This window comes from Megalopta genalis, chromosome 1 (genome assembly GCF_051020955.1).
Source record: "Megalopta genalis isolate 19385.01 chromosome 1, iyMegGena1_principal, whole genome shotgun sequence".
Lineage (NCBI taxonomy): Eukaryota > Metazoa > Arthropoda > Insecta > Hymenoptera > Halictidae > Megalopta > Megalopta genalis.
Genome location: NC_135013.1, coordinates 14,609,324 through 14,617,277, shown reverse-complemented (window position 1 = coordinate 14,617,277; position 7,954 = coordinate 14,609,324). Strand labels below are relative to the sequence as shown.

Genomic DNA, 7,954 nt, shown 5'->3' with positions numbered 1-7,954 from the left:
TGTCTCCCGTAAAACGGGTCAGTAAACTAGATCTCGACGAGTACTTATCTCTGGCTACCGTGACGAATTCTCCGCATACCAGCACTGTTTGGTGGAAAAAGGACTAACAAGATATCTATTATTCGCTGGAATCAAAACGATGGCTTAACTTTTTTACTTCTAATTTTTTGCCACGATTCGAAGGCAATTCGGAGGCCACGTGACACGATTTTAAGGCAATTCGGAGGGCGCATGACACGATTCGGAGGCAATTCGAGATTTTTCTTACCTGACTCGCATCCAAAGAAGCTTATTTTGTGTTGTTTTATTACTACTTATTATTTATTAATATAAATATTAATATATAATTATTATTATTATTTATTTATTACTACTTATTATTTATTAACACGTTCCGTGCCGAGCTTTTTTTACTCGAATCTTCACACTTTGATATTTTACTAAAACTTGATGTATTACGTGCAATTATTAATTCTCGTACACATAACAACGTAACAAAAACTTATCAACGCCCATTCTTGCGGTGGAAATTGATTCTTCGGTTCTAAATTTCTTGTAAACAATTTGTTCAGTTCACTAAGTAAACATGCAAGCGTGTACCATCGATGGTACACGTGGCACGGAACGTGTTAAATTACATAGGCGTAAGACTAGCATAGGGAAATTCAGAGCAATCCGAAATTTAGCATATCCAGGAGAAATTACTGCGGTTCCTTTCAAACGCTCCGCTATTTTTCGGCTGTCAAGGGTAATTAAAAATCTTTACTCCCTCTTTAAACATATTCGAGTTCATTATTTCGCTTCCTCTTTCCTATTTATACCACATCCTTGTCTGATTTACCTTGCCATCATTCTCATACTACCGCATTATCATTGCCGCAAGAATCTCGTTGTACGTAATACTTATTTTTATACTCGCAATGAAAAAGCTTTCTTCCGCAAATTAAATGAAATAACGTTAAATTGCAATCGATCACGATTTTTAACCGGGTTTCCCCAACTCGTCCAGCGTTCTTCCTATTCCCCATTAGCGGTCGTCAATCGTCGAAGAACCGGAACAGGTGGCCGAGCTCGTCGAACTCATTCTTCCAGATAAAGATATCTCGCCGGCCGATGCGTCATACGAGTTCGTTGTAAAGCGGAACGCGTTTCACGGGAACGTTCACTTATCCGATCGATACGGAACGCCCGTTGACACATCGGATCGATAACAGCAAGTAGAGTCAATTGCTGGAACAAGACCCGCGGGGTTATCGCGTTTGTTTAGATTGCGTAATGCGCGTGGAACGCGTAACAGCCCTATTTCCCTCGGCAAATTTCCGATCAACAATCGCTTTTTCACACTTGCGAAAGTTGTTTCGACACTCGCCGTTTAGCCTCGGGATTATCATAGTCGTCCTCGTTATCTTCATTATCCTCGTTATCCGTCGACCCCATCGTCTGTTTAACCCATTGACTGTCGCGCAAAATTGGCGCGTCTTGGCCTGGGTGCCACGGTTTTATTTGAAAGAAAACACGAAGTTTTACAAAATATAATAATATTAACCCTTAGCACTCCGAACCATTCTGGACGTTGGCTACCAGCTACTCAGCGCCACTTTTCGGCAGAAACGGGCATTTACAGACCCTCGTATTATTTAGTATGGTTTTCGAACTAACTAACATATTATAATGATATTGGACTTATATGAATTGGCTGAAATCGAGAAATTGGCAAAAAAATCAATATTTTATTTTTTATAATTTTGTTATCGTTTTTTTTATAATTTTGTTTTCTTCTTGTAATTGCTATCTATGCGAACTCTTTCTCTCGTCGCCTTGTTGCTTGGACGATATCACTATCACTGCTATCAAAACGATAGACTAACTGTAGAAGAAAACCTTCTATAGAAAACCTTCTTTCTAACATATCTGTGTAAACGTCTATCTAGAGCTCATCTTCACTACTACTTGCGTCATGAGACTCATTCGTGTTTGAACGTTTTGCCATTGTTCTAATAAAAAATATGTATAAATACATAGGTTGAAAATTGCTAATTGTTATTACTAACTCACAAGATGATATTTACCAAAACAAAACTTTTACCAAACAATTTATATACCAAGAGAAGAATCACTTTTCCGATTTTCTCACTCGTTAGATCTATCTATACCGCTCGACGCTTCGAACCAGACCGAGTTCAGCTTTGAAAATCTTTTCCTCCGGATTTTATGATTATAAATCTCACTATACAGTGCGTGCTATATTCGCATACCGATCTTTTTTCTACGAACTTGCCTTATCGCTCTTTTCAAATGGCGCCTTTGAAGTGCTCGGACCGTCGTGAGCACGCCTCTCACGTTCTCGTCAAAACCCGCTGACATTTCTTGTATATATCTTAGTAATTTTACTATATTTTGATTTGATTTCTTGCGCCATTTCAAGAGAAAACTTCAGGGAAACATGCATATGTCTCAAAAAGTTGCGCTGGAATAACTGAATTCCCCGTAATCACTAATAAACTTTAATGTTCCACGAGAGGGGATATCCGAGTGATATGCTAGAATTACGATGTCCCACGAGAGGGAACAGCGGAGTGCAAAGGGTTAAGTTACTGATATAATATTGCAATGGCATTTACAGTATTTCTTTTACTGATAATCAATATATTCTCTACACTATATACTACTGTGATCAAAAAGTAAGGTGAAATTGTCATTTAAAACTTCCGGGCATTAGGAAGGCAGGTAATTTTTTTTCCTAGGTTGGTAGGACTGTCTGTAACATTTGCCAAGTGTCTGTTTGTCAAAAGGTTTAATTATCTCCGAGTTACACGTGTTTTTGTAAACAACCAAAAGTGAATTTTTCGATTTTTACAATGGGTGATTTTGTTGAGCAAAGAACTTGCATCAAATTTTGTTTGCGGAACGAATATTCTTGTGCGGACACGTTGAAAATGTTACGGAAGGCCTTTGGTGATCAAACTATGGCACAAAAAAACGTTTATAAGTGGTACAACAAGTTCAAAGCGGGCCGAGAACGCGTTGAAGACGAACCGCGCTCTGGACGACCATCAACGTCTACCGACGAGGGCCACGTCCAAAAAAATCGAAGATTTGGTGCTTGAAAATCGTCGACTGACAATGAGAGACCTCGCTGACAGTGTTGGAATATCATTTGGCTCAGTCCAAACCATTTTGAAGGATGATTTGTGTCTCAAACGCGTCAAGTCTCGATTGGTGCCATGTCATACTGCATTGGTTCTTCGCGACTTTTTTGCCAAAAACTCGACTCATATCGTTCCGCAACCACCGTATTCGCCTGATATGGCTCCATGCGACTTCTGGTTATTCAGCAAACTCAAAAAGCCAATGCGGGGACGCCGTTTTGACACGATTGAGGAGATAAAAACCGAATCGAAGAAGGTCTTGAAGGCTATACCGGAAAAAGACTATTCCGACTGTTTCGAGGACTGGAAAAAGCGTCGGAAACAGTGCGTTTTATCGGACGGGGATTACTTTGAAGGGGATGAAATTGATTTGGAAGAATAAACAAAGAATTTACATTTTATAAACAAATTCACCTTACTTTTTGATCACAGTAGTACATTTTTCATTCATCCTTTCTACTATTGGGTTGGCAACTAAGTAATTGCCGATTTGTCCAGCGAAATAAAAAATTTTTTTTTACTTGGAACGAAGTTTAATCTGTAATGTATTTTCCATTTTGTTCGATGACCTTTTGCCATCTCTCCGACAACTTGAAAATTCCACGCTCGTAGAAAGTCTGATCCTTTTCGGCCAAAAACTGAGTTAAGTGAGATTTTACAGCGTCGTCATCGTTAAAAGTTTTACCACGAAGGGAGTTGTCCAGGAATCGAAATAAGTGGTAATCCGATGGCGCGAGATCAGGGCTATATGGTGGGTGTAACATCGATTCCCAACCAATATCCATCAATTTTTGCCGAGTGGACAAAGACGTGTGCGGCCTAGCATTGTCCTGCTGGAAAATGACACCTTTACGATCGACCAATTCTGGTCGCTTTTCCTTGACCGCTGCATTCAATTTGTCCGGTTGCTAACATTCACGGATAATAAAAAATAACATAATAATAATAATAATAATAATAATAATTTTATAATATAACATTTACGGATATCATGAAAATGGAATGATTAAATATTAGTAGCAGGTGAATAAAATTGTATTTCGGTTAAACAGGAATAATTATGTATTAATAGTATTAAACGAATTCGAAAAGAAATTATTAAATATTAATAGCAAGCTAACAGAATTTTATTTCGGTTGAAACAAAATGATTAAATATTAGCTACAAGAGAATGCAATATTATATAAAAGGGAAGTAATTAAATTTTGATAGCAGGGGAATAAAATTATATTTTGGTTGAAAAGAAATAGCTAAGTCAATGCGGTCTAACATTGTCCTGCTGGAAAATGAGACCTTTACGATTGACCAATTCTGGTCGCTTTTCCTTGACCGCTGCATTCAATTTGTCCAGTTGCTAACATTCGCGGATAATAAAAAATAACATAATAATAATAATAATAATTTTATAATATAACATTTACGGATATCATAAAAATGAGAGTGAGAGACATCTATAACTGAAATCGGCAATTACTTAGTTGCCAACCCAATGGTTCCTAACTCGAATAGCCATTATTTGCAGCCAATCTAAACTTGCAGCACCCACTACGAGATATCTCGTAGCTGGCAGTTTTGGTACAGACGCTTTACTACGAGATATCTCGTAGTTGGCAGTAAATGGGTTAATTGCAAAGGTCCGCCGAAGACTATGAAAAGTATCGAAAAGGCGTGTCCGGATCACGGTGGCCTCTTTCGTCGTAACATAAATCGTCCCGTAACAACTTCGTAATCGAGAATTGACGTCAGCGGAAGGACCGGTGGGTCCCGGCCCGCTGATTTCCACGCGCCTCGTCGCTTCGATGAATTCCCGGCTCGGCGCGTACTCGACAATGCTCGTGTCGACCAGTTGTAACCGAGAACCGACCCGATCGCAAGCTGCCGAGGCCAATCCCGCGTGAAACTCGTGCAGAGGTTACGCTACCCGATGCCCGATGTACCAGCAAACGATCGTTTCTCGGTTTCTCGAATGCCTTAGATCGATCGGAGATCGCGTTTAACTCTGGTAAACAATACCGGGAAAAACGCTTATCCTTGAAACACAGCGGTCGCATAATATTTTCTGATTATTATATTATATTATTTTATTATTATATTTATTATTATTTTTTTTATATATATTATATTATTTTTATATTATATTTATTGGATTATTTTCTCTCTTTTGAATACTCAGAAGTTTTTCCTTCTAGCATATAAGTTACAAAAACGAATCGACGCCGAGAGTCTCGCCAGAGTACCATTAGATAAACAATGATTTCATATGTATATAGAACAGAGTGCTCTTTGTCTTTAGGTGACGTTTTTGGTTTCGTCTTTGTGAATAGTCTTCAGTCTCCTGGAGCAATCAGGAGAGTAAAGACGGACCTTCCTCGTACATCAAATTAATAAACTAAAAGGGATAAGTTTAATTCACTGCGTTTTACTTTTATTTATCTACCCATTTCCAATAATATTATTATATATTTTCAGATTACGATCAGAGACAATCAAATCACCGCATTAAAATGTATTTCACGGTAAGAAAAAACGTTAAAAAATGATTTATTTGTTTATTTGATTTGAACGGGATAATCCGTCGGTGCAAAGAGGAATACACAGGGTGTTACGCCTAACTGAGAACAGTGAAATATCTCGGAATAGATCGAAGCTACGAAAATAATGTTTATACAAAAAGTGTTCAGTATAAAGAGATGTTTCAGGTAGTATCGATAATTTTTTGATCGACGTAATGGTGAATGATATTTCAAGGTCAAGTTGATTTTTTTAAATAGGACCATACATCTTTTTAGTCATGTTACGATAGCTGGTTTCAATACGAATCCAATGTTGTATTATTTCTTTCAAATAATCATAAATTAGAAGCAATTAAATTTGCAACAGCGAGAGGCGGACGGTATTATCAAAGGTGTAAGGAAACACACGAAGGTTCGATTTCTGTTTACGTTTAGTACAATGTTTACACGACATTGTTGCAGTCGCCCAATACAACGATCGATCTAAATATCTCCTAATTGCGGGGGTATAAAAAAAATGTTTATGCTATTTCAATGGTTCGGAAAAACCATTGTATTACAACAAAAATTTTTTCTTTAAGGTAATTTTTTTTCGAAGTTTTCAAGGTCATCGATGTTTTCTTTGCGTATAATTGTATAATTTTTTTTATTGCATCGTGTAACCGATGTAAAAATATGTTTAGTTATGTACATTACACGACTTGGAAATGACCTTCGAGATCAAAAATTAAATGGAAACGTGGATTTACCCTATATCGTAAAGATCGTACCTCCGCAATTAGAGGAGATATTTAGGTGGCCTTATTTAGGTGAACCATCCTGTATATTGAAGTTTTGCAATATGTGAGGACAGTTGACAAGATCATTCAGCACTTTGTAATTATTATGTGTATTATTATATTATTATTATAATAATATAATAATAATATATTATAATAATATATAATTATAACTAATATATAATTATGACTAATAATTATAATAATATATTAATAATAATATAATAATATTATTTAAATATATTATTTAAATTTAATAATAATTAATAATATAATAATATTATTATTATATTATTATTATTAATTATTATGTATTATTATATTATTCAATGCGCCAGGAGACGAGACGCAAAAACCAATGCTGCACTCTTTCCAGACGTTTGATACGTTTGTCAAAGCAAGGCCACCAAATGGAGGAACAATATTCAAGGATTGGTCTGACGAGAGAAGAAATCTGAATGTGTGTTTGTCTCGGGGAAATATTTGGCCGTTCTGTGAATAAGTCCTAATGAACCGAGTCCACGAGGTATAATATCTTTATAGTGTTCAACAAAAGCTAAGTCTGAAGAGAACGTTACACCAATTATGTATACAGAAATGAGAACTGCGATTACGACTACGACTATGACTGCAACGACCCCTGAGGCATTTCGAGTCGAAGCATTCTGTGTCCGAGACACGTCGTTTCAATTCATGGCGTTTCGAACACCTACGAGCCTATCTCCACCCACGACGAGGTCGGCGAACCCGAGCTCAAGGTCATCCAAGGTTAAATAAACCCTGTAAACGCCGAGATTACTAACGTCCCCGAGGATTACTCGGACAAAATAGACGTTGTAAAGTATTCTTGTAATTTTCTTTTTCAACTGTGTGCCGAAGAAAAGGAATTCGTAGGTTGAATCGTCCTAATGACGTTATGATATTTTTCATTATTTTACAATACTGTATTCATATAAAATAAGTGTCCAAATTAGTCATAGTGCTGCGAGATGTTTATTTGGCAATACTTAAATAGGCAATATTTAAATTACATTCTATCAGTTGTCGCAATATGCGCAATCTATTACAATATTGATTCGCATTGCAAATGACTCTATTTATACCGTTATTACGAGCATTACGAGAGTCCGGTGAGATTCCTGTATAAAAAGATACTTGTTGTCTAGAAGCCGGACGAGATATCCGTAGTTTAAAAAGATCACAGATGTCAGGGCCATTGAATGTTCTGTGAGCAAATAACAAATCTTGCAATAATCGTATATGTTCGAGAGACGTAATATTTGGGCGTTCTAGTATCAGAGTTTAGTCATGATCATACAATAGACATCGGGCTCCCGAAGAATCGGGCAATTAAAAGCAAGAATTTATGTTGCACACGTTTTACAGAGTGTTCTATAATTATGGTACTTCCGGGAAATTATAGATTCTTGAGGTTATTCGAGGCAACTTTTTCCTTTACAAAAATTTTCTCCGATGCATCGTTAACGAATTATTAACGAAAAACACTGACCAA

General features: G+C 36.8%; 1 long non-coding RNA gene across 1 annotated transcript; it reads left to right on the top strand.

Moving 5' to 3' along the window:
* The first annotated feature begins 6,789 nt into the window (after window positions 1–6,789).
* On the top strand, window positions 6,790–7,718 carry LOC117222652 (uncharacterized). Its single transcript, XR_004490737.2, has 2 exons — window positions 6,790–6,967; window positions 7,037–7,718. It is a non-coding gene; the product is annotated as an uncharacterized LOC117222652 (long non-coding RNA).
* Window positions 7,719–7,954: the final 236 nt, after the last annotated feature.